Below are 24552 nucleotides of genomic sequence, written 5' to 3'. Positions count from 1 at the left end.
TTTGAAGGATAGCAGATCAGTTCCCCCGTCCCCACAGGCTAAAGTAAAACAAACAGCTCCTGGAAGCAATAAATATACAGACCTCACCATAACTTGTACTTTATGTGTTGATGCTGTTTGTATTGTTTAAAAAAAAATGCAATAAACTCTGATTTACAAAAAAAAATACATAATTGGAATCCAATGCATCAGATGATAGCGTATATCAGCTGACTGAAAAAGGCGAGCTGATATACGCTCGTGTGAAAGTGCCCTCAGATAGAGAGTTCCACAGTCTACCTGCTCTTACGGTAAAGAACCCCCTTCTATGTTGCTGATGAAACCTGCTTTTTTCTAGATCCAGCAGATGCCCTCCTGTTACCGTCGCAGTCCTGGGTATAAACAGATCATGGGAGAGATCCTTGTATTGTCCCCTAATGTATTTATACATATGGTTATTTGATCGCCCCTTAGGTTTCTTTTTTCCAGGGTAAATAATCCCAATTTGGATGCCTCTCTGGGTATTCCAGTCCTCCCATTCCATTTATGAATATAGTTGCCCTTCTTTGAACCCCCTCAAGCGCTGCAATGTCTTTCCTGAGCACCGGTGTCAAGAACTGTGCGCAGTATTCCATGTGAGGCCTGACAAGTGCCTTATATAGTGGGAGGATAATGTTCTCGTCCCTCCCCCCTATACCTCTTTTAATGCACCCCAAAACTTTATTTGCTTTTGCAGCAGCTGAGTGGCATTGGTTACTCCAGTTTAATCTACAGTCCACTAGCACCCCCAGGTCTTTTCCCTAGCAGTACCCCATTTAGTGTGTATTGGTGACATCTGTTTCTCCTGCCCATGTGCAGAACCTTTCATTCATCAATACTGAACTTCATTTGGCATTTTTCTACCCAAGCCCCCGGCTTATCTAGGTCGTTTTGTAGCTATACATTGTACTCTTTTGCATTAATTATCTTGTATAATTTTGTATCATCTGCTAATATTGTTATTTTACTGTGCAGCCCCTCTATCAGGTCATTGATAAATATATTGAACAGAATGGGGCCTAATACTGAACCATGTGGCCCCCCACTATCAATGGTTGCCCAATCAGATTATGAACCATTTAAGAGACCAGTGTCTCTTCTCTGTGCAGACCTGTAGAATGGCAGCTAGTAACAGAGTGCCTATGTTATATGTGGCCGGTGATGTGATGCAGGCGTTTAATGAAAGTACTTCCCAAATGCAATATGGAGAACACATTTGGTGACATCTAGAGATGAGCGAGCACACTGGTCCGAGCTTGACCTCGTTCGAGCATTAGAGTACTAGAGATGCTCGTTACTCGAGACGAGCACCACGCGGTACTCAAGTCAATTCCATTTCCTTCCCTGCATGTTTAGCGCCATTATCTAGCCAATAGACATGCGGGGAAGGCAATACCACTTCCTGCTGTGACGTGCCAGCCCTATCCCACCCCACAGCAGTGAGTGGCTGGCGAGATCAGGTGACCGCCGAGTACTTAAAGTGGTCCCGCCCGCGGCTCGCCTCAGACACATGCTGGCAGGGAAAGAGCTGCTGCTGATATAGGGATAGTGTTAGCGTAGGTCCTGTCTTCAAGAACCCCAACGGTCCTTCTTAGGGCTACATCTGACCGTGTGCATTACTGTTGTGGCTGCTAGGAGCAGTTTTGCACCAATTTTTTTTTCATCTTGGGCTGTACAGACTATTGCGGTCTCAGTCTGCAGCCAATTATACAGAGTCTAGGGGCAGTATAAATGGAAAATGGAAATGGAAACCTTAGCAAGCATCGGCGATATACAAAAATGCTCGGGTCGCCCATTGACTTCAATGGGGTTCGTTACTCGAAATGAACCCCCGAGCATCGTGATAATTTCGTCCCGAGTAACGAGCACCCGAGCATTTTGGTGTTCGCTCATCTCTAGCCTTTATCGAAGATAGATTTTAAGTCATCATCTTATTTTAAAATTGGAAGGTAGGAGAAGAATTTATCAGGGCAAAACGCATATGCACTAATACATCAATACATCAAGCTATAATATGTCAGAAAATCAAATCTGTACCCGCTTGGCGAACAGAAGTTACAATCCACAAATTGTGAGGAATGCTAAGGACAAGGTTAGTAAAATGGATAGAAAGACCTTACTGTATAAGGATAAAGATTGATCTGATGGTAGATCCAACACAATGGTCTTCACTGCACCATACAGTAGGGAATCCCCACAGATAAGAAAGTTATTCTTCTCCTACCTTCCAATCTTAAAACAAGATGATGACTTTTAAAACCAGACGCATGCTGGCAGAGGTTAGGGAAAGTGCTGCTGCTCATTCAGGGATAGTGTTAGCGTAGGTCCTGTCTTCAAGAACCCCAACGGTCCTTCTTAGGGCTACATCTGACTGTGTGCATTACTGTTGTGGCTGGCTGGGAGCAGTAGTGCACCTTTTTTTTTTTTTTCATCTCGGGCTGTGCAGGCCATTTCAAGCTATAGCGTTCTCAGTCTGCAGTGTATTATGCAGAGTATAGGGGAAGAGCTGCTGCTGAGATAGGGAAAGTGTTAGCATAGGTCCTGTCTTCAAGAACCCCAAAGCTCCTTCGTTGGCCTACTTCTGACCGTGTGCATTATAGTTGTGGCTGGCTGGGAGTAGTAGTGCATCCATTTTTGTATTACGCATCTTGGCCTGTTCGCAGCCTTTCAGTAATAGTTTTCTCAGGCTGCAGTGCCGTACAACCAGCTCTCACCGTGAAACTGCACTCAAATAATTCCTAGCCTGCTGCGAACAGCTTCATTTATAACGTTTTCTGTCTGCAGTACATTAGACGCAGAGTGTAAGGGCACAGCCACTTCTATAGGGAAAGTTATATACACTATACATTCCATATCCTCCGTGCAAAAACCCCAAAGCTCCTTCGTTGAGCTACATCTGACCGTGTGCATTTTAGTTGTGGCTTGCTGGGAGTTGTAGTGCATCCATTTTTCTATTACGCATCTAGGCCTGTTCGCAGCCTTTCAGTAATAGTTTTTCAGGGAAGTGTTAGAGTGGGATCCTGTCTTCAAAAGCCACAAAGTTCCTTCGTTGGGCAACATCTGACCGTGTGCATTTTAGTTGTGGCTTGCTGGGAGTTGTAGTGCATCATTTTTTTCTATTACGCATCTAGGCCTGTTCGCAGCCTTTCAGTAATAGTTTTTTCAGGCTGCAGTGCCGTACAACCAGCTCTCACCGTGAAACAGCACTTTAATAATTCCTAGCCTGCTGAGAACAGCTTCATTTATACCGTTCTGTGTCTGCAGTGCATTAGACACAGAGCATAGGGGCACAGCCACTTCTATAGGGAAAGTTATACACTATACAGTCCGTATCCTCCGTGCAAAAACCTCAAAGCTCCTTCGTTGGGCTACATCTGACCGTGTGCATTATACTTCTGGCTGGGAGTTGTAGTGCTTCCATTTTTGTATTACGCAGCTAGGCCTGTTTGCAGCCTTTCAGTAATAGTTTTTTCAGGCTGCTGTGCCGTACAACCAGCTCTCACCGTGAAACTGCGCTTTAATTTTTCCTAGCCTACTGCGAACGACATCTTTTATACCGTTCTGTGTCTGCAGTGCATTAGACAGAGGTCTCACCGCTAAACAGTACTGTGATATTACCGGGGCCACAGCAAAGTATTTCAGCTCAGCCGCTGTGCAGAGCGTCTCACAATACCCTTTCCTTGGTGGGGTTGAGATCGCCGCAGTTACCAGCACTATCCACTGGCTTTAGAGTCTTCTCCCCCTCCACACAGCCTCTATTATCTACAAGTCTCTGCGAGCAGTAAATTACCCCTAGGTATCAGCGCAAGACAGCGGGTTAATTTTTTCAAGTCACAGCATAGAGCCTCCTCTATCTACAAGTCTCTGTGTTCGGTGAATTAAGCCACAGTTGTCAGTGCTGTACAGTGGGGTAATTTATTTGGGCCCTGCTCTATTCTTAATCCGCCATGATGAGCAGTAGGGGTAAGGGTCAAAGACGTGGACGTCCAAGTGAGGGTGTGGGCACAGGCAGAGTTCCTGGTCGTGGCGAATCACAGCCAGCTGCTGCGGAATTAGGAGAGGCGCAAGTTTCTGGGGTTTCCAGCTTCATATCACAATTTACGGGTCCGCGTGGTAGACCTTTATTACAAACAGAGCAGTGTGAGCAGGTCCTGTCGTGGATGGCAGAAAATGTGTCCAGCAATGTATCGACCACCCAGTCTTCTACGCAGTCCACTACTCCCGGCCTAGGGACTGCAACTCTGAATCCTCTGGCTGCTGCTCCTCCTTCCTCCCAGCCTCCTCACTCTATGAAAATGACATTTTCTGAGCAGGCAGACTCCCAGGAACTGTTCTCGGGTCCCTGCCATGAGTAAGAAAAAAGGTTCCTCTCTCACCTGAGGAGTTTGTCGTGACCGATTGCCCAACCTTTGGGAAGTTCCTGGAGTCCGGGTGATAAGCCTGAGGTGGATGATGATGATGAGACACAGTTGTCTGTCAGGGAGGTAGTATTAAGGGCAGTAAGTCCGAGGGTGGAGCGCGCAGAGGATTCGGAGGAAGAGCACTTGGACGATGAAGTGACTGACCCCACCTGGTTTGCTAAGCCTACTGAGGACAGGGCTTCAGATTGGGAGGCAAGTGTAGCAGCAGGACAGGTTGGAAGAGGCAGTGGAGTGGGCAGTGGGAGAGACAGGGCCAGAGCGAAAAATCCCCCAACTGTTTCCTAAAGCACTCCCTCGCGGCAAGCCTCCGTGCAGAGGGCTAGGTGTTCAAAGGTGTGGATGTTTTTCAGTGAAAGCGCGGATGACTGGCGAACAGTGGTGTGCAACCTTTGTGGCACCAAGATCAGCCGGGGAGCCACCACTACCAGTCTCACCACCACCAGCATGCGCCGGCATATGATGGCCAAGCACCCCACAAGGTGGGACGAAGGCTGTTTACCGCCTCCGGGTTACACCACTGCCTCTTCCCCTGTGCCCCAACCTGCCACACATATCCAATCCCCCTCCCAGGACACAGGCATGAGCGCCTCCCATCCTGCACCCACACCCTCACCTCCACTGTCCTCTACTCCATCCAGCAATGTCTCTCAGTGCAGCGTTCAGCTGTCGCCAACACAAGCATTGGAGTGAAAGCGCAAATATGCCGCCACGCACCAGTACGCTCAAGCTTTAATCGTGCACATTGCCAAATTAATCAGCCTGAAAATGCTGCCGTACAGGCTTGTAGAAACTTAGGCTTTCAAAAACATGATGGCGGCGGCGGTCCCACGCTACTCGGTCCCCAGTCACCACTATTTTTCCTGGTGTGCCATCCCAGCCATACACCAGCACGTCTCCCGCAACATAAATCGTACCCTCACCAACGCGGTTACTGGGAAGGTCCACTTAACCATGGACATGTGGACAAGTACTGGCGGGCAGGGACACTATATCTCCCTGACGGCACATTGGGTGAATTTGGTGGAGGCTGGGACCGAGTGAGAGCCTGGGACCGCTCACGTCCTACCCACACCCAGAATAGCGGGTCCTACCTTGGTGCTGGTATCTGCGGCGTTTTATGCCACCTCCGCCAAACCCTCCTCCTCCTACTCCGCCACCTCTACCTCTCAATTAAAAAGTGTGAGCACGTCGCCAGCAGTTGGTATCGCACGGTGCAGCAGCACAGCAGTGGGCAAGCGTCAGCAGGCCGTGCTGAAACTACTCAGCTTAGATGACAAGAGGCACACGGCCTCCGAACTGTTGCAGGGTCTGACAGAGCAGACCGACCTCTGGCTTTTGCCGCTGAGCCTGCAACTGGACATGGTCGTGTGTGACAACCTCGTGACCCCTGTGTTAGACGCATTCTGGCCAAAATGGATTACTGGATGTACACCCTTCTCGACCCATGGTATGAGGAGAACCTTTCCACTCTCATTCCCGAAGAGGAAAGGGGTACGAGAGTGATGCAATACTACAGGGCCCTGGTGGAATAAATGATCCTAAATTTCCAATCTGACAGCGCTAGTGGCAGAAGACGCAGTTCAGAGGGCTAACTAGTAGGGGAGGCGCAGGGATCAGGCAGCATGTTCAGCGCAGGCAGGGGAACACTGTTCAAGGCCTTTGCCAGCTTTATGGCTCCCCAGCAAGACTGTGTCACCACTCCCCAGTCCCCAGTCAAGGCTGAATCGGACGGAGCACTGTAAAAAGATGGTGAGGGAGTACGTAGCCGATCATACCACCGTCCTCTGTGATGCCTCTGCTCCATACAACTATTGGGTTTCAAAGCTGGACACATTACACGAACTTGCGCTGTACGCCCTGGAGGTGCTGGCTTGGCCTTCCCTGCTGCTAGTGTCTTGTCAGAGAGGGTGTTTAGTGCAGCTGGGGGAATCATCACGGATAAGCGTACGCGCCTGTCAACTGCCAGTGCCGACATGCTTACACTCATAAGGATGAACAAAGGCTACATTTCCCCAGACTTCTCTTCTCCACTGGTGGAGAGCAGCGGAACCTAAAGATTCTTTTCGCGCCAACCGGAGAAAAAAGCATTCTTTATTACCGGAAAAATAGGCGGAATTAGCTTTTGCCAATCACTCGCGGATATTATTACTCCTCCTCCTCTTACTCCTCCTCCTAAAACAGCATGTAATCACTCTTGTGAAAGAAAATTTAATTTGGTTCATAGATCTTGCTTCATCCTGATGATGCCTTTAACCCCTTGAGTGGCAGGTTTCCTACCACCCTGTCGTGCCCACCAGGGCAGGTTTTTTAAAATGGTCTAATCATTGAATTTCAACAAATTTTGCAGTTGCATCTCCAGAGCCATAACTTTTTCATTTTTCCATTGACATGGCCATATAAGGCCTTGTTTTTTGCGGGACAAGTTGTGATTTTTTAAACAGGGGGAGGAAAAAAAGAAATGGGGAAAAAAGAAAAAAAGGGGCCATGTCATTAAGGGGTTAAATAATGTATTAACTTCCTTCTCTGGGTCATTACGACATACACGGATACCACATGTGTGATTGTATTTTTGATTTTTTACAAAGTAAAGGGAGACAAGTGTTTTTTTATTTTTTTAATAATTTTGTAACTTTTTTTTTTTAAAATTTTTTTAAAATTTTTTTTTTTGTCCCTTTAGGGGACTTCCATAGGGACCCATCAGGACCCCTGATCACATTTCGGGGGTCCGATGGTGACAGCCCTTTACATGCTGCAGTGACAACCCCTTACATGCTGCAGTCACATAGACTGCAGCATGTAAAGGGTTAACACAGCAGAGATCGGAGGTTTTCTCTGATCTCTGCTGTAAGAGCTAGTACCTAGCTGTCCTCTGACAGCTAACAACCAGCTCTCCCTGCCACAGAGACCATTGGCTTACTTCTGACAAGCCGATGGTCTCTATGGCAACTTGTAAACAAAGCAGGACATTGCCGACATGTCGGCAATATCTTCTGCTGGTTTTTCAAAGCCCTTGCTTTGTTCTCTGTGGGTCTGTGCAGGCACAGCACACTGTCACAGCTTGTGGCATTGTGCTCTGCAGCTCCCATAGTGATACATAGCCCGGAAATCTTCCGGGCTATGTTGCTATTAGCAGTGGAGCTCGTCCCCGGAAATTTTCCGGGCGTGCCACTCAAGGGGTTAAGGCCTTCAGAACGTACATGATGCCCTGGTCATGAACCATGTACAGACTTCAGAAGTCACGTACTTTCCCAAGTGTTGGAACACAAATATTTGCCAAATTATCTTGAAAATGGTATCAGGATGTTGCAAGAATTGCTGACTGTGGAGGAGTTATCCTTTGATTGTGCTGCTTATATGGCAGTTATACAACATCTGCAAATTCCAATGTGTTTACGCCAAAAATGATTTCTTAAGCATGGGAAAATCATCTTGTAGCAATAACCGTATATAATGTTATATCTTGCATATGTGACATTTGTATAATCTTTCCCACATCTATATGATGGTTACGCTTTTTCTTTCCTCTTAATAAAAGTTCGGTGTTGGGTGGCTGGACTTCCAGAACCCCATTACCATTAACTGGATTTAGATCTCTTGTCTGAGTTATTGGTTAACGGCTAAGTCACTTGTGACTCTTACTTAGTGATTTTACCTGATTTAGGTGTACTTCTTTAAAATTTCTTTAACACGCTGAACTGCCAATTTTTCTGCGGCCCAAAAGGCTCTGCTTATAATTTTTTTACAATTTTTCAAAGTTCCTTAAGTATTGATACTTTAACAGAAACCAATTTTTTTCACAGGGCTGCCTCCAGGCTCTGTTACAAATTAAGCAACAGTGAGCTGTATCTTTAAAAAATATTTATGGGTTTCACCTGCCCTCGCGGTTGAACAATTTTTCAGGGGTGCACTTGTACTCTTGGTACACCAATTTTTCTGGCCCTTGCCTATACTGTTATCCAACTAATATTTCCGGCCTTCGACTACACTCATGGTACACCAATGTTTCAGGGGTTCGCCTATACTCTTGCTACAGAAATGTTACTGGGGTCTACCTATACTTTTGCTACAGAAATGTTACATGGGTCCGCCTATACTTTTGCTACAGAAATGTTACAGGGGTCTGCCTATACTTCTGCTACAGAAATGTTACTGGGGTCTGCCTATACCTTTGCTACAGAAATGTTACTTGGGTCTGCCTATACCTTTGCTACAGAAATGTTACTGGGGTCTGCCTATACTTCTGCTACAGAAATGTTACTGGGGTCTGCCTATACTTCTGCTACAGAAATGTTACTGGGGTCTGCCTATACTTCTGCTACAGAAATGTTACTGGGGTCCGTCTATACTTTTACTACAGGAATGTTACTGGGGTCTGCCTATACTTCTGCTACAGAAATGTTACTGGGGTCTGCCTATACTTCTGCTACAGAAATGTTACTGGTGTCTGCCTATACCTTTGCTACAGAAATGTTACTGGGGTCTATCTATACGTTTACTACAGGAATGTTACAGGGGTCTGCCTATACTTCTGCTACAGAAATGCTACTGGGGTCTGTCTATACTTTTACTACAGAAATGTTACTTGGGTCTGCCTATACCTTTGCTACAGAAATGTTACTGGGGTCCGCCCATACCATTGCTAGAGAAATGTTACAGGGTTCTGCCTATACCTTTGCTACAGAAATGTTAAAGGGGTCTGCCTATACTTTTGCTACAGAAATGTTACAGGGGTCTGCCTATACCATTGGTGCACAAAGACTTCCCGTTGCAGTGTTTTACCTATCTGGCACAAATACACTGACTGACAAGGGCAGAAACGTGGGCCAAGGCCAAGGTTCTTGCCGGGGTGAAACTCTCCCATGTTTGGGCACTCTGATTTCTTCCTGTTTAATACTATCTTTGTGCACTGACAGCATAGGCGAGCCCAAGGAACTCAAAGCCTTCCCCTGTGGTGTTGAGCTATCTGACACCTACACTGAATGAATTGTGTGGGGACACATGGATTTCCCATTGCTATGTAACTCAGGGCACCTTGGGTCACACAAGGTGGAGGCTGGGACCAAGCCTGACCCAGGCCCCGCTCACATACTTCCAACACAGACTATAGCGGGTCCTGGTCATGGTTTCTTGGCCTTGTAATGCCACCTCCTCCTCCTGCTTGGGGTCAGGGGATCAGCACTGGGCAACATGTATTTTCTCTCGTGTTACCACAGTTATCTAAGACACTGGTTTGGGCCAAACAAAAGGAGCATTACTGCATTAATTAGATGTTCACAGCTGCACTAGTTTGGAGTCCGCTTTATGCCCACGATTGCTGGGGGTATGTGCAGAGGCCAAGGTCCTCGGCGGAGTGAAAGTCTGCCTGCTTGGGCACTGTAATTGCTTCATGTTTAATACTTTCCTTGGGTTCCTTTGGCTCGCCTATGCTGTGGGTGCACAAAGACTTCCCATAGCGGTCTTTTACCTGTCTGGCATAAATAAACTGACTGTCTTAGGTATGGTGCAGAGTGCAGATGGCTTTCCACTTGCGGTGTTAATTGAGCTATCTGACACCTACACAGAATGAATTGTGTGGGGACACATGGATTCCCCGTTGCTATGTAACTCAGGACACCTTGGGTCACACACGGTGGAGGCTGGGACCAAGCCTGACCCAGGGCCCGCTCACATACTTCCCACACAGATTATAGCGCGTCCTGGTCATGGTTTCTTGGCCTTGTAATGCCACCTCCTCCTCCTGCTTGGGTCATGGGATCAGCACTGGGCAACATGTATTTTCTCTCGTTTTACCAAAGTTATCTGAGGCACTGGTTTGGGCCAAACATAAGGAGCGTTACTGCATTAATGAGACGTTCATAGCTGTACTAGCATCGGAGTCCGCTTTATGCCCACGATTGCTAAGGGTGTGGGCAGAGTCCAAAGTCCTGGGGGAAATGCAACTGCGCCAGGTTTGGCCCGTGGAACCTCTTCCTGGTTCATCCAGTCTTTGGAGCGATTAAAGCAACCACAACTAATTAAATGAGAAGTTCACAGCTGTACTATCATCAGAGTCTGCTTTATGCCCACGATTGCTGAGGGTGTGTGCAGAGGCCGAGGTCCTCGGCGGAGTGAAAGTCTGCCATGTTGGGGCACTGTAATTGCTTCATGTTTATTACTTTCCTTCGGTTCCTTTGGCTCGCGTATGCTGTGAGTGCACAAAGACTTCCCATAGCGGTGTTTTACCTGTCTGACACAAATATACTCACTGACTGGGGTAGAAATGTGGGCCGAGGTCCTTGGCAGGGTGAAACTCTGCTATGTTTGGGCACTCTGATTTCTTCTTGTGTAATACCTTTTTTGTGCACTGACAGCATAGGTAAGCCCAAGGAACTCAAAGATTTTCCATTGCGGTGTTGAGCTATCTAACACCTACACAGAATGAATTGTGTGGGGACACATGGATTTCCCATTGCTATGCAACTCACGGCACCTTGGGTCACACAAGATGGAGGCTGGGACCGAGCCTGACCCTGGGCCCTCTCACGTGCTTCCCACACAGAGTATTGCTGCATTGTGGAGATGTGTAGAAGTGCTGGCACCTGAGTCCCCTTTATGCCCATGTTTGCGGCTCCTGACAATTTTGCGATGGAGGTGGCACGGGATTGGAATGATGATCAAACGTCAATTTATCATCAATTCTCGACAGCATTGTGGGCTATCGCCCACACTTTCAAAGAGGGTCGCTGCCTGGCCCTGCCAACCCTCTGCAGTGTGTGCCTATGGTTCCTCCTCATCCAGTACACGCTTATAAATAGACCTGAGGGTGGTGTGGCTATGAAGCGAGCGTGTGGCATGAGGGCAGCTGAACGCTGCACAGGGGCACTTTTGTGTGCACTGTGGACGCAGGATCGTGCGGGGGGGGGGGGGGGTTGGACAGCAATGCCAGCATGTAACCCAGGAGAAGAGGCAGCGGTGTCACCCACAGGCAGTGATTGTCCTTGGTTGCAGGTAGTGTGGTGCTTACCTAAGGTGTGCCTTGCTAATGAGAGTTTGTCCCAAGTAAAAATTGCTAGGGGGGTGACGCCAGACTCTTGCCCCCATTTTGGCTTAATAGTGGGACCTGGGACCCTTAGATGCAGCAATGCATGCTGCCCCTGCCCTTCCCTATCCGGTTCGGTGGTGTGACTTTCTGATGTTTTCCGGAGTTTCACCTAAGTCATAACCTATGCGGGCATCGGTCCCATACAAAAATGCTCGAGTCGCCCATTGCTTTCAATGGGGTTTGTTACTCAAAATGAGCTCTCGAGCATTGCGAAAAGTTCGACTCGAGCAACGAGCACCCGAGCATTTTGGTGCTCGCTCATCTCTAGTGATGGGGGCAGCTCAACTTGTGATCTCCGTTTTCCACTTCTAGCTATGAAGTCTACAGCCTGGTCGTGAATTGTGGACGAGAGGCCTGAATTAGCACATGCACAGCCCCTGCACAGAACTGCCTCTATGTGCTTATAGGTTACTGCATGAGTAGAGAGGAAAGTGAAAGAGGGAGTAGGGTGAGGCTGATTGTTTGCCTTCTGGCGTAGGTGGGCTCTCCAAGACAGTGTTTGTTTACATTTTTGCTGCATTTTAAATGCCTACTACAAATCTTACAAATTACTACTGCTCTTTCATAACCTGAGTTTTCAAACTCCCGTGATCAGACCTAGCTGTTGGCCTGATATTGCTGCAACTAGTTGAAGCTAATGGTGTTGGTATGGCTCTTTTGTTTTTTTGAGACAGCCTTCTCCTCATCTCGCTATGGTTCTGCCCCACAAAGGTCCACCTTTACCTCCTCCACCTGTAAACTGCTATGATAACTTCCTGCCTTTTCATGTAAAGTCAAGTACTTCATCATCTTCCACGTCCTCTTCCTCATAGTGTAATGTATTACCGGCACTGAATAGGAGCTGTGGGTGTAGTAGTCATACAAGCCAGTAGTCAGGATAGCCAGGAGTCGTTATTGGGAAATCTTGGTTATAGTACATATGGATGAGGCAGGTAAGATAGTCAGAGAGGAAGCCAGAAGTCATGAATGGGAGGTCTCAGTTCGCAATGCAAAGGTATGAGGCAGGTAACATAGTCAGAGAGGATGCAAGAAGTCATTATAAGAAGGTCTTGCAGAAATAGCGGAGAAGGAGGCAATGTGGAGCTGGATTAAACCATGCTGTGAAGCGGATTAATCACGTGCTGGTGCAGTGGCAGGGCAAGGCTTTTATAGGAAGTCTAATCAAGACCCAAGTGGAGCTAGAACTTTGGAACAAGGTAACAGGTAGGGCTCCCACCCACTCGCGATATTTTCTTTCTTACGCTGCGAGAGCACGAGAAAAATCTCGCAGCGCAAGAAAGAGGCTCCCCGGAACTGCTCTGAAGCTCTTTCAGCAGTCGGGGATTAAAAAATCCCCGCCTCCTGAAAGGGCTGTGCAGATTGGCTGAGGGCTTAGCCAATAGCAGCTACTGCTTAGCTATTGGCTGAGTGCTCAGTCAATCACACATAGCTCTTAGCTATTCATTCATCCCGCGGGGATGAAGGAAACTCCTGCCACAGCTGTGGCAGAAGTCCCCGGCATTCTCCATCTCTTTTCAATGGGCCTAGCGCTGCTGCCACTGGCCCCACTGAAAAGACTGGCGATATGTCGGCGTGATGCCGATATCCCGGCTTCATGACGATTTTTTTCTCGCACTACGATGCGAGACTTTAACTTTAGAAGTGGAGAAAATATTGCCAGTGGGTGGGAGCCCGTATGCAAGGAAAATGTCTAAGGAGTTGATGGCTCAATAAGAAGGGGTACTTCTGGGAGTTCAGGAGATTGCAAGTTCGAGTCCAGACACATAGAATCATAAAATGGTATAGTTGGAAGGGACCTCCAGGGTCATCAGGTCTAACCCCCTGCTCAATACTGGTTTCACTAAGTCATCCCAGACAGCTGTCTGCCCAGCCTTGTTTGAAGACTTCCATTGAAGGAAAACCTACCACTTCCCATGGCAACATGTTCCACTCATTGATCACCCTCACTGTCAGAAAGTTTTTTTTAATACATAATCTGTGTCTCCTCCCTTTCAGTTTCATTCCATTGTTTCTAGTCTTTCCTTGTTCAAATAGGAATAGTGCCGATCCCTCTGCACTGTGACAGCTATTCAGCTATTTGTAGACAGCTATTAAGTCTCCTCTCAGCCTTCTTTTTGCAAGCTAAACATTCCCAGATAATTTAACTGTTCTTCATAGGACATGATTTGAAGACTACTCACTATCCAAATAGCTCTGTCTGAACTTGCTCTAGTTTATGTATGTCTTTTTTAAATTGGGTTGCCCAGAGCTGGACACAGTATTCCAGATGAGGTCTGACTAAGGAAGAGTAGAGGGGAATAATTATCTCATTTAATCTAGACTCTATGCTTGTCTTAATAGATCCCATAATTGCGTTTGCCTTTTTGGCTGCTGCATCACATTGTTGACTCATGTTCAGTCTGTGATCTATTAGTATACTGAAGTCTTTTTCACATGTACTGCTGCTTATCCTTAGTCCTCCCATTCTGTATGTGCTTTATGCATTTTTTTGCCCAGATGTAGACGTTTGCATTTCTCCTTGTTAAATACAATTCTGTTAGTCGCCACCTACAGTTCAAGCTTTTCTAGATCTTTTTGAATTATCTTTCTTTCTTCTCTAGTGTTAACTATTCCTCCTAGCTTTGTGTCCTCAAAATGTTTAATCAGTTTCCCCTCAATTCAGCCCTCCACATCATTGATAAAAATGTTGAACACCACTGGACCCAGTACAGAGCCTTGTGGTAACCCACTTAACATATTCTTCCAATTGGATGTGGAGCAATTTATAACCACTGTCTGAGTATGATCACTCAGCCAGTTGTGATTCCACTTAACAGTTGCCTTGCCAATCCCATATTTGGTCATTTTTTCAATAGGGATCATATGAGATACTTTGTCAAATGCTTTACTAAAGTCAAGATATACTACGTTATATTTAATGCATTTTCCTGATCAACCCAGTTGGCGATTCTGTCGTAGAAGGAAATTAGATTAGTCTGGCATGACTTGTTTGTTACAAACCCATGCTGTCTCTGGTAAATTACTCCATTTTCATATATGCTGTTTAATAATTTGTTCAAAGATCTTTCCCAGTATAGAAGTCAGGCCCACAGGCCTGTAGTTACCTGGGTCCACCTTCTTCTCTTTTTTTGAAGATAGGGGCATTTGCCTTTTTCCAATCTTCTGGGACTTCTGCTATTTTTCAGGAATTTTCAGAGAATGTGGCAAGTGGTTCAGCAATTACATCTGATGCTAATTTCAGTATCCTAGGATTTAATTCATCTGGACCTGGAGACTTGAATTTTAGTTAGGTTAGCTAAGTGTCCCCTCACAATCTCTTTGTCTATAGATAACCTGCCTTATTTTATTCCCCCAATAGCACAGGGAAGATCAACTGATGTTCCATTTACTTGAGGAAAAACAGGTACAAAAAAGGAATTTAAAAGTTCGACCTTCTCAACATCATTTTTAATCAATTCACCATTTTCATCCTGTAAAATTCCCTAGTACTTATGAAATCAACAATTTTAACGTTCACATTGCCTGATCTATGGATCGGTTTAACTGTAGTTATTATAATTACAGAGATAAATAAGCATCCATGTAACATCCTAAAAGGAGGTACTAGCTTAGTTCCAAATTTTAACATAACTATATTAAACGCTAAGTGGGTTTAGCTTTGTTAACTTAGAAGTAGAATTTATCAGAATGCAAATAGATAAAGAAAGAGTGAGGAAAGTGTAAGGGAGGGAGTTGAATAAAAGAAATTAAAAAAATATATATTTTTTAGAAATAAAATAACAGACACATATCAGAGGATGGGATTGGGAGGTCCTCTGAGGTATCCCCACTGCCTTAGGGGTTAGTTTAAAAGGCCTGAAAATCAGCAGTGTTTTGAAACTCTAACCAAGGGTTCCATATTGCAATAAATTTCTCTGGGAAGTCTGAATCCTCAGACATTAATCCTTCCATTGTCATGATCTCATTTAATTCCAGACCTGGATCCATTCCAGGTTAGTGAGTGTTTGTGGAGTCTTCCAATATCTGGGGACAACAGCATGTGCTGCAATTAAGAAATGGCATAAGATATTCTTATTTATTGATGAGATAGATCCTGGAAGGATGGAGAGTAGGGCAATCTGTGGGTATGCTGTAATACATTGGTAACTTTTGTGTACGTGGAGAATACTATGTTCCATAATGGTCCAAGTTAAGCACAGTCCCACCACACGTGCAGCATGGTTCCAGTTCTCAAGCCACATCTCCAGGAGCTTGGTGAGATAGATGGATATATATGATGTAGCAGTGCCGGACATTGATACCACCTTGTTATTAGCTTATAATTCTTTTCCTGGGCTTTACAGACCATTGGCAGACTGTCGGATAGCAGATATGCTTTGCTCCACTCTTCTGGTGTTCTGGTTGTAGCGAGCTCATATTCCCATGCACTTATAAAGATAGAATCCTGGGTGGATAGACCCTTGATCAACCAGCTATAAGTTTGTGAGAGGCATCTGATCGGAGGCGACGTTTTAGTGAATAGAATCTCAAATTGAGTCAGTGGGGCTGTAAATGCAGAGTTCGGTATGTTCATGTTAAGAAAAGTGAGAGTTGCATGTATGAAAACCATGAGAGTAAGACTTCTGGGTGCAGGTTTTTAAGTTCTGTGAAGGAAGGTATTCTATTTCTGTTCAAAATCTGGTAGTATCGTCTGACTCAGACCACCCCATGAATCCCACAATCGCAAGGCATGGGGGGAAATCAGGGTTATGGAAGAGGGGAGTTAGAGGTCCTTTCTTTTTGGATAAAATGTTTTTTGCAGTGATCTTATCCTATGTTGTGAGGAGATCAGGGGCGAAGAGGGAACATTTAACATTGTTGTGGGGTCTGACTGAGGGTGAAATCCAAGGGAGCAATTTTAGAGAAGTTCCAACAATGTCCTTATCTCGTTTAATTCATTGTTTAGACTTCCCGTGAAGAGCGAGATGAACAGAAGAATAGAGGCCATGTGGTAAAGCTCAAGGCCACGAAGCACCTCACCTCTGCAGATTTAGGTTTTGAGAGGGTTTGATAGCTGATGTGACTGTACCTTCCTTCCCATTAAAAAATATATGAAGGCAGATTGTAGGCATTTAAAGAAGTTCATGGGGAGCTAGATAGGCAGGGTCTTGCATAAGTACAGAAAGCGAGAGATGACGTCCATCTTTAGCACATTTATCCGGCCAAACCAGGTGAGATATTTTTTGTCACAGTTCAAGTCTTTTAATGTGCGATCCAGCAAGGGGAGATAGTTGAAGGTGCATAGAGCAAAGAAGTCCTGGGGGATTGATATACCTAAGTATTTGATATGGGAATTTCTCCATTTAAATGGGAACTGTTGGGATAACAGCTGAGTTTCAGAGGATGGCATGGAGATATTTAGCGATATTGATTTTAAAGTTACTTACTGAGTTTTTCATATTTTTTACTTCCCCTAAAATTGATGGATGGGAAATGTGTGGCTGTGTAACATATAGAAGCAGATTGTAAGCATATAATGAGGTCTTGTACTGCTGGGACCCAATGATGAGGCTGTGTACTCTGAGGATCTACCACAAGGCTATAGCAAAATGTTCCATGATCAGTGCAGAGTAATGTAGAAAGAGGGCAGCCCTGCCTGGTGCCGTCATTAATGAAGAATGGAATTGACAGTATTCAATTCGTTCTGATCTGCATCGATGGTCTGTCATAGAGGGATAGAATTTTAACTATGAACCTCTGCCTCATGCCCATTTGTGTGAGTGATGCCCGGAGGAAACCCCAGTAAACACGGTCAAGGGCTTTTTCTACATCTACTGATAATAAACAGAAAGGACATTTTAGTTTTTTACCTTCCTTTATCAGAAGTATGGTTTTGTTGGTGTTATCCCTGGCCTCCCGACCCCCAACAAACCCCACCTGGTCTCCATGTATTATTGATGGTAGGATAGGATTAAGTCAGTTTACTAAGCTCTTAAAGTATAGTTTAATATTTATGTTAATCAGAGAGATGGGCCTGTAAGTAACGTATTGCGTCAGGTCCTAAACCGGTTTTGGAATGACAGTGATGACTGTGGATAGAGATGGGAACGGAGAGAGTTGGTGAGATACAAATAAACACTTTGGCGAGGAAGGGAGTTTGTTGTTCCCTATATTTTTTGTAAAAGCGAAAAGAGAACCCGTCCGGGCCTGGGCTTTTGCCTGCTGGGGTAGATTTAATGACTATGTCAACTTCCTTCTCTGTAAAATCCTGTTCTAAGCGTGTTCTAGTCTCATTATTGATTGTAGGCAAAGGATTCTCGTGGACATATTCCTATAGTTTCCTACTTAGGGTGTCATAATGTGATTCTATAAATGAACCTTTGATGTTATATAGCTCTTGATATTAATTTTGAAACATGCTAGAGATATTTGTCGGGTCATGGGCTCTGTCACTAGAGGGAGTTATAGGATAAGGCATGAAGGTGTGGGAGACACGGGGGTGGAGGAGGCTGGCAAGGGGTCAACCACATTTGTCAGCATGTTCATAGGAATATTTTTTTAATTCAATGTCTATAGTGGTCAATGTCTATAATCTCTATCCTAGTGTTGAGGAGATCTTTTAGGGCCGACGGGGAGTGTACAAGATGGGGAGTGATAATGTACAAATGATGCGCTAAACTTGATAAGTGTGCCTATATTATGACAACCAGGAAAAGCAGAACAGAGAGCAGAAACGCAATATACCACTGATAAATAATACAAGAAAAAAGTGGCAATAAAAGTACAAAACAACAATATATCAATGTGAAAAAACACTCTCCCAGGAAGAGACCAGTGTTTAGGTCTCAATACGCATTAGAGTTTTGCCTATATGTACTCCATTCTGCTTTTCTTAGTTGTACTAATATACACACATTTATCAAGTTTAGTGCACTGTTTGTACATTACCGCTTTTGCATTAGATTTGTGAGATGTTTCTAAGTCATGTAGTTTATTTAGTCGGGAGGTTACTTTGAAGGAGTTGACTTTCTTCAGGCGGGTACCATGTTTGATTAGTGTACCTCATAGTACGCACTTTAGGGCTTCCCATTGGAAGGGTAAGGATGTAGGGTCCGAGGAGTAGTGTTCGAGGAATTCTGTAATCATTGATCATAGATCATATTTATGAAGCACACACACAGTCATTTAGTGAATTTTCATTTAGGCGCCATGTCCAGGGCCTTCCCAGTGTTCCTGAAATTTCCAGAGACAATGAGACCAATGCGTGGTCTGACCATAGAATATTTCCTATGGATGTGGCTGGTTGCCAAGAGGGCATGGTGAGTCAACAGAACTAGAGCGATATGACTATAGGATTGGTGTGCATGAGAAAAGAAAGAGTAGTCCCTTTTACTGAGGGTGGAGAATTTGCCAAATGTCAACTAACTAGGGATCATGAACGTGTTGTTTTATGGAGCGCAAATGTGAGCTTGGGAGGTGGCCTCTAGGATTAATGGAATCCATACCAGGGTCTAGACTGAGGTTAAAGTCGCCTCCAATCAGAATCATTATGTCAGCAAAATCTGTCAATTTACAAGTGAAATTTGCCATCTGGCCTCCCAGAGTCACCAAGATACCTAATTGTGGGGGTGAAAAAACAGAGACCACGTGTCCTTTCCTCAGGCAATGCATTGCTAGGAGTATTAGCTGCAATATAAGAGATATTAGTTAAAACATTGACCCTTGTGGGAGAAATAATGTTTGAAATTTAGTCACAGGTTGCATAGAATAAGCTATAATTCACTTTCAGGTTGGATGATTGTGGTCTTGAGAAGGAGCTTGTCCTGTCATTCTTCTGAGAATTGTGGGGTTGCTCTGGAAGATTGTTCGTGGCTTGTTGATTGTGAGCGGTGAAGTCTGGTGGGTGTTTTGGGTTCATGGTGTTGAGGTAGTGATGGTCCCTGTGAGTTGAGAAAGGGGAATGCCAGCAAATTTGGAAGGTGTATATTTTCGATCTCAGGGAACTGTGATGAGGCAACTACTTGGTCTGCTGAATGTAGGAAGAAGACACTTTTGATTTTCCTGATGAGATGGAAGGGATTGCCCCATCTGTAGGTAGAGCCATTTTCTGTGATTAGATTCAGAAGGGCACTGAGAAGGTATCTCATGCCCAAAATTTTCCATAATACATGAGATCACCATGTTTTGATGGGAGATTGGGCCTTGCATCCAGCCCTGTTGTAGGATCACTTCCATTTGTAAAAGTGGACTCTATACAAAATGCACTGAGGAGCTGATCCTTCTGCTTGATGAGTACCCACCATTTTGTGCGACAACCATAGAATAGAGGTTGCTAGGCAGAACTGCTTCTGGTATACCCTGCAGCTTAATGTTGTTTTGTCTACTTCTGTTCTCCTGATCATCTGTTTGCAGTAGGATGTCTTAATTGAATGAGTTTTGTGTAGACAGGGAATTCTGGACTTTGATCAGGCACTGTTCCAGTATGGAGGACGCTTGCTCTTGTACTGTGACAAGCGCTGGCACTATACAAATAAAGATTATTATTGTGATATGGAGCATAACTCCACATAAAACGCCTCTAAAGCCCTCTCTTGGCATTGCTCCACTTTATGTATCATGGAAGCTAAGTTTCTTTAGGTGGGTAACCCGTTAAGCAAAGCCTATATTGCTTCAAGTCCTTAAACATATTGTGTTTCCACTGTAGATGAAGAGAGAGGATGAGACCCATGTGAAGGGCTTGGATGTGGATTAGTTTTCTGGAGTATTGTGGTCTCAACGTATGTAGGTCTGGAGGCTGTCTGCAGTTCATCCTGTGCTGTTGCAGGCTGGAGTGATAGTTAACGGAGTGGAGGCTGGTGTATGTAGCAGACACCAGCTACAGGTACAGCCCGCATGCTCCCCACTGCAGGCCATTCCTCTGCCATAGGGGATAGCTGTAAGCTCCTATGTCTGGGCATTCTGTGTTGAGCTGCTATAGCAGCAGCAGAGGAGTCCTGTGTGTGAGTAGCAGGGAGGGGCACCTCGCCTCCCATGGTGGCTCTAAGCAGGCATCTTCTGCTGGCTAATAAGAGGCCTGAGGGGAGCACAGAAATCTGCTTAATGCATTCACTCCAGCAGCCACTGGAATGGATCTGAGTCTTCCTTTCTTCTTCATCTCATGCAGTTAGATATTAAAATAGCTGCAGGGGTCTTTGCGTCTTTTTCCTGGGTCTCAATTAGTGGTGCCTAGGTCCACAGCTCAATCAGTGAGTGTCTTCACAGTGCCATGTCCAAGCCACACCCCCAATCCTTTTTGATTGCTTTTGGCCTCTCTTACAAGCCTCAATTCATTATTAGCTTTTCTGACACTTGCCCTACAGGTTTTTCAGACCGCATTATATTATTTTTTAGATATTCAACCCCCTTTTCATTTGTTAAACATATTTTTCTTCCTTTTTAACGTGTGCAAGTTCTGTGTTAATACATCCTAGTTTCTTTAACCCCTTAATGACACGGACCCTTTTTTTTCCCGTTTTCATTTTCTCCCCCCCCCCCTTTTAAAAAAAATTGTAACTCATTTATCCATCGATGTCGCTGTATTAGGGTTTGCTTTTTGTGAGACAATGTTGTATTTTTCAATTGTGCTATTTAATGTACCATATAATGTACTGAAAAACTTTTAAAAAATTCTAAGTGGAGTAAAATGAAAAAAAAAAGACATGCTGCCATCTTTCAGTGCGTCTTATTTCTACGGTGCACAAACTGCAACAAAAATGACCTGATAACGTTATTCTATGGGTCAGTACGATTGCTGTGATACCAAACTTGTATAGTTCTTTTTTTTACTGTATTACTCTTTTAATTTTTCAAAGACATTTCATTGTTTAGTTATTTTCTGCTGCCATCTTCTGTGCGCAATAACTTTTTTATTTTTCTGTTGACATAGTTGTGCGAGGGCTCAGCTTTTGCCCATGGGTGTCAGCTGTAATAAACAGCTGACACCCGCGCTGTATGAAGAGAGGTCACGGGGCGACCTCTCTCGCCCCGTGACCTCTCTTCATACATACCCCGACGCTTCAGGATGTAAATGTACATCCTGGAGCGGGAAGGAGTTCAATGCTTCCCATTCTTCCTTCTTTTAGCGATTGGTAATGATTGTGCTTTGAAAATCTTATTTTACAATATTTCCCAACCTTCTTGGACATTTCTGTCCTTAAGAACATCCAGCCATTGGATTCTTCCTACCCTCTTTCTGAGTCCATTAAAATCTGCCTTTCTGAAATCCAACCTTGAGGTCTGAGTCTTCTCAGGACTTCCTTCCCTTGTTATCCAAAATTTAAGGATAGCATGATCACTGCCTCCTAAGGTCCCAGCCACCTTTACTTTCTCAACCATAGCAGATCCCCCCTTGTTTCTTTTCTTCCCTTTGGAAACATAAAGTTGACAGCAAGAGCAGATAAGAATTTGTTGGACCTATTATTTTTGCCTGACAGAGATTCCTAACAAATGTATGAATTGATAAAATCTCCCATGATCACTATGTTGGGCTTCTTTGAGAGCTTGGCCATCTGATGTAGAAAGAGTTCCTCCATATCTTCTGCTTGTCCAGGCGGCCTATAGTAAATGCCTACAATGGTGTCCTACCGCAACACCTCCTCCACTTTTATTAGGTCTGTTTCTTATAAAAAGGTTGCATCCTTCAAACTTTGTATTCCAATCATGTGTATCATCCCACCAAGTGTCTGTGATGCCTATGACATCATATGTCTCTTCCTGTGTTAGGAGCTCCAGTTCTCCTTGTTTGTTTCCCATGCTCTGTACATTTGTGTAGAAACATGTTAGTTTGTGATCGGGGTCTCTTGCTCCTCTACTTTCCTTCTGCATTTTTTGTCTTTGTTTTCTCTTTCCACTTCTAATAGCAAGGTTCTAAAAAGTACTAATTATCTGTATATTTTTAACCTGACCTTTCACTTCGCTTTCCATGTTGTTTTAATTTAAAGCTCTCCTGATGAGTGTAGCAAAGCGCCTGCCAAATGCATGCTACCTGTGTTTATAAGGTACAAGCAAGCAATCCATGATATAGTTAATTCACTCCACGGTCTAGAAATTCAAATCTTTGCTGACAGCACCATCAATGTGGCCAATTGTTCACCTCTAGAATCCAGTTCCATCTTCTTATTTCATTGCCATGCACTGAGAGGGCAGATCAGAAGACCACCTGAGCTCCTAGTTCCTTCACCCTCCTGTAGAAGTCTTCAAAGTCTCTGCAGACAGTTGCAAAGTCTTCTTTTGTAGTGTCTTTTGTGCCTACATGTATTGGTAGGAATGGGTAGTAGACTGTAGGACTGAAGAGTCTTGATAGCTGATCAGATATGTCTTTGATTTGTGCACCTTGAAGACCGCACACCTCTCATGGGGCCATGTGAGATCTGCAGACAGCAGCCTCTGTTCCCCTCAATAGGGAATCCCCTACAACCACAACTCTCCTTTTATTCTTCACAACAGCACTTCTTTTTCTCCATCCAGGAGGACTCTTTGTCCTTTTTACACAGGTCTTTGTGGGTAGAGTCATTTCCTGATGTACCTCTTCGTTGTTCTTCTTTATGAGAGTCTAGTGCTTGTTCCTGAGAAGTGTTGGTGCTTCCTGACTCCTGATCCTCCTGCTTCTTTGGGTCACATGCTTCCATTCCTCTGCTTCTGCAGGTACACTGAAAATATATTTTCCTTCAACATTTTGAAGACTTTCTTTTGTTCTGTCAAGGAAATCCTGATCTTTCTTAATGAGCTTCAGTGTAGCTATTCTCTCCTGAAGACTCTGCACCTTTTCCTCCAATAGAGACACAAGCTTGCATTTCTGGCAGGTGAAGTTTGGCTTTTTCTCTGATAGGTCTGTAAACACACAGCATACATTGCAGCTCATCATATGGCTGTCGGATTCATATATTTGAAAATCTAGCTTTGCAGGAATTTGTGATCATTGCAGTGGAATATCTGCTTACCCATAACTTCTTTGCTTTTAATGGAACATTTTTTGTCTAATTAACTGGAGCTTCATTGGGAGCTAAATTGTTACCTTCTCTGGCCATTATTTATATGAGCTAATGGGAACATTAAAAAAATCTTTGCTTCAGATCTTTAGTTTGCAGATTCTTTGGTCTGATATGGCTGCTTTATTGATGATCTCATTATGATCTGGGACGGCAAACAGACGGCCATACCGGATTTCATTGAATAGCTAAATACAAATAATTTAAATCTCTGTTTTGCAGTAGAAGTACAAAGGCAGGAAATTGCTTTTTTAGATTTATACCTTATGAGAGATGTGGCTGCGGGAGCGGTGGTTTCCTCCACCTACCGTAAGCCCACCGCAGGAAATATGCTTCTCCATGCGAAGTCCTGCCACCCCATGCATGTAAAAAGAGCATTATCTTTAGGGGAGTTTATAAGAACAAGAAGAAACTGTTCAACTGAGGATGCATGGAATAGGGAAAAGGGAGTAATAAGTGAACATTTAAAGGAACGTGGATACCCTAAAAGGTTAATAGAGCAAGCTAAATTTAAAGCCACAATGAAAGAGAGAAAATCTTTACTAGATTAGTCTTCTCCATTGTATATCGTTCAGAATTTGGTTGCAGTGAAAGTATTTTTGTGAACGGTCTACCTATTTTGCGCCAGGATAGGATCCCAGATAATTTGGTTACAGATGGAGTAAAATGTATATCAAAAAGGGCTCCTACTTTGGCACAAAAATTAACTCAAAGTTTGTACTCTGGAAACAAGAAAACTTTGTCAAGCTATGAATGAAATTAGTTTGGATGGCACATCATTATAACATACAGATGCAGAGGGGAGGGGGGGGGACACGTTCCCCTTGATCTAAATAAATGTTCAAACAGTCTGAGCAGAGAGACAAGCACTAAATCAGTCCATGGAGCTGAGGAATGCCACAGATTTATGATGCCTCCTATCACTAATGCACACATAGGAAGATAGAAGAAGATAGAAATACTACCTCAGCAGCACCAGGAAAAGATAGGAACATAGAAAAGCTATCTTGGCATTTTATTTATGTAT

The 24552-nt window shown here is 44.4% G+C and overlaps 1 protein-coding gene across 1 annotated transcript in view; it reads right to left on the bottom strand.

The window, feature by feature from the left end:
- The window catches only part of LOC136601560 (scavenger receptor cysteine-rich type 1 protein M130-like), a gene marked incomplete at its 3' end in the record, with an annotated part of 285923 nt that overhangs the window by 209160 nt on the left and 52211 nt on the right, over positions 1-24552 (bottom strand). The gene's annotated exons all lie outside the window — the stretch shown is intronic.

Source organism: Eleutherodactylus coqui, unplaced genomic scaffold (genome assembly GCF_035609145.1).
Source record: "Eleutherodactylus coqui strain aEleCoq1 unplaced genomic scaffold, aEleCoq1.hap1 HAP1_SCAFFOLD_168, whole genome shotgun sequence".
Classification (NCBI taxonomy): Eukaryota; Metazoa; Chordata; class Amphibia; order Anura; family Eleutherodactylidae; genus Eleutherodactylus; species Eleutherodactylus coqui.
The sequence above is the reverse complement of the archived record's forward strand: the minus strand, read 5'-3'. Positions and strand labels throughout refer to the sequence as shown.